This window comes from Lactuca virosa, chromosome 5, assembly GCF_052849685.1.
Source record: "Lactuca virosa cultivar CGN04683 chromosome 5, Lactuca_virosa_CGN04683_v6, whole genome shotgun sequence".
In the NCBI taxonomy this organism is placed as follows: domain Eukaryota; kingdom Viridiplantae; phylum Streptophyta; class Magnoliopsida; order Asterales; family Asteraceae; genus Lactuca; species Lactuca virosa.
This window is the reverse complement of record NC_136430.1, coordinates 460501377-460504825: the sequence shown is the minus strand read 5'-3', so window position 1 is coordinate 460504825 and position 3449 is coordinate 460501377.

Here is a 3449-nt window from a genome sequence, read left to right as displayed (position 1 = left end):
CGTGTTGGATTGCCCTCTAGAGGTCGAGATTGCGGACGAGCTGTCAGTGCGAGCATCAGAGGTCTACCGAGATTGTGTTTTGCAGCTGTTTGAGGAGCGTTATCTGGTAGATCTGGTTCCCATACCTTTGTGGGGGAACAAGGTTATTATTGGTATGGATTGGCTAATCCCCAATGGGGCAGTGATTGACTGTGCGCAGCAGTTGGTGCGGATCAGGACCCCAAGTGGGGGAGAGCTGGTGATTCAGGGCGAGAGGCTGCAGTGAGAACCAGCTTTATGCTCAGCAGCGAGAGCTAGGCGCTACCTTCAGTAGGGTTGCGCGGGATTTGTTGCCTATGTTATGGATACCCGGGAAGCGGGTAAGGCGACGATGGGGGATGTGCCAGTGGTACGAGAGTTTGCGGATGTATTCCCCGAGGAGTTGCCTGGGATACCTTCGGAGAGGCAGGTAGAGTTCAGGATCGACCTAGTCCCTGGTGCGGCTCCGATAGCCAAGGCACCATATCGGTTGGATCCTCCTGAGATGGAGGAGTTGTCTAAACAGTTGCATGAGCTGTTAGACAAGGGATTCATTAGACCGAGCAGTTCACCCTGAGGAGCCCTGATTCTGTTTGTGAAGAAGAAGGACGGGTCGCATCGGATGTGTATAGATTATAGGGAGCTGAATAAGGTAACAGTGAAGAACCGTTACCCACTTCCAAGGATTGATGACCTCTTTGACCAGCTACAGGGAGCATCTTGGTTCTCCAAGATTGATTTGCGTTCAGGGTATCATCAGATGAGGGTCAGAGAGGAGGATGTGCAGAAGACTGTGTTTCGAACGCGTTATGGCCACTATGAGTTCGTGGTGATGCCTTTCGGGCTCATTAATGCTCCTGCCGTGTTCATGGACCTCATGAACCGCGTGTGTAGACCGATGTTGGATCGGTCCGTAATAGTTTTCATCGATGACATCTTGGTTTACTCCAAGACGCGAGAGCGGCATGAGGAGCACTTGCGAGAGGTTTTGGGTACTTTGAGAAGGGAGAACTTGTATGCTAAGTTCTCCAAGTGTGAGTTCTGGTTGAGCGAGGTGCAGTTTCTTGGGCACCTTGTCAACCAGGACGGGATATCGGTTGACCCGGCCAAGGTTGAGGCCGTGATGAGGTGGGAGGTTCTTGTTGGATTAGTGTCTAAGTCCATAACTATTTTGGTATGTACTTGACCCGATGGTGCATGGTCCTTTTGGGTTGCCTTCACCAAAGCAACTTGATAGGATGAATTATGGAGAGAGAGGATTGATTATGATTTATTAATATATTATGAGAATAATATATTAAAGGAGAAATCATATTGTTTAATTAATATTAGTCAATAATTAATTAAGAATTAATTTTGTGGCTAAAAGAGATTAATTAAACTTAGGGGCTAGAACTATCAATTGTGTGATAGTTGAATATTGGGCTAATGGACTCCATATTAGAGGAGTGGACGAATTCTATGGGGAAACCCATTAGAAATCGTCCAAGGCCTCTAAGGAGGGAGTCCATGGGTTGCTTAGGGCCTAAGCAGTCAGATTAGGGTTTCCTTGTTAGATAACCCTAATAGCCTCACTATTTAAGAACCCCTAGGGCACCAAAAACGTGGCTAAGAGTTCCCTTAGGGTTTCTAGACGTTTTTTAGTGCCTCTCCTCTTCTCCTTCTTCATCCTCTTGCTCTTAGTGTTTGTGAGCCATTAGAGGAGTGACATTTGTGACTCTAAGCTTTTAGAAGCCAATGACAAGAAGGAATAGATTGTTATTGCTACATAACAATCAAGGTAAGATCTAAACCCTATTCTTATGTTAATATTGATTATCACATGCTAGATCTAGGGTTTATGGCTTTGGATGATTATTGCATGTTCATTAGACAAACTAGATCCAAAGCTTTAGGGTTTGCATGTACACCATAGGAATGTTGTAGTGCTCAAAACCCATTAGTGGTATCAGAGTCTAGGTTGTTTGTATGATGAATTGATGCTTAATTGTTCATTGCTTGCTTGAAAAAATCGAATTTTTGGGTTCTGACTGGCAGACTCGACGAGTAGGTCCTACTCGACGAGTTCCATTGTGGACTCGACGAGTCCAAGGGCCTGTTGCCGGATTTTTCGATTTTTTCACCAGATTTTGTTGAGGATAATTGCCAAAACTCGTTTTTCTTGCCAAAATCCGAATTTTTAAGTTTGGAATGATTATCCTCATCAAAATTGATGAATTTGGTTAAATATGGATAATATATGATTATTATTAGTCAAATATTTGACCTAGTAAATTTAAAAAAAGTTTCAATTTACACCCCTTAGGTTTTATAGTTTATATTTGAACTTTAAAAGTTTTTATTTTGAAATTTAAATAGTTGAACCCTAACATTTTGAAATGTTTCAAAACTTGCCCTCAAGTTTTGGAATTTAAATTTGATTAAAAGTTTGATTTTAAAATGTTAAATACTAAAACCCTAGTTTTGAAAAAGTTCAAATTACACCCTTATGTTTTTATTAAGTTAATTAAAGGTATAATTAAAAGAAAGTTAATAAATCAATAATAATATGGTTTATATTTAATTTAAATTAAAAGTGTAATTTATAAAATTAAACCACCTAGTATTTTAAAAGTGTAAAATACACCCTATACTATATATAACATTAAAAGTCTAATATTATATATGTATAACTTAAACTGCTAGTCTTACCGTTAGTAGGCCTCATTCACGAAGCTGGTCTATAAGGGGTGTTTAAGGAAACTGCCTATAAAATTGTTGGATTAGTGTCTAAGCCTGTAACTATATTTGGTAAGTACTTGACCCGGTTGTGCCTGGTCCTTTTGGGTTGCCTTCACCATAACAACTTGACAGGGTGATTTATGAAGAGAGAATAGATATTATTATATTAATATATTATGATAATAATATATTAAAGGAATAATAATATTATTTGATTAATATTAGTCATAGATTAATTAGGAATTAATTAGATGACTAAAAGAGGTTAATTGAATAAAGGGGCATAAACTGTCAAATGTGTGATAGTTGTGTTTTCTGGCTATGAATCCTTATAGATCTTAGGGTGGCCGAATTTAGGGTTATGGACTCCTTGAATTCGTCCAAGCCTCAATCTAGAAGGATCCTTGGATTGCTTAGGGCCTAAGTTATTCAATTAGGGTTAAGGATGTAACCCTAGTAGCTCATAGTATAAAAAGACCCCATGGGTTGGGGAAATCGACCACCTTGCTTCCTTGGGAACCCTAGAGCCGATTTCCACACCTCTCCTCTCTCTCCAAATCATCCTCTTGCTAGTTGGTGTTTGTAAGCCATTATAGGAGTGACAATTGTGACTCTAAGCTCCAAGAACAAGAAGATTCAAGCAAGCAACTAAAGGTATTTATCTAGATCTGATTTCACATGTTATGATTCCATTGTATTCACTAGATCTA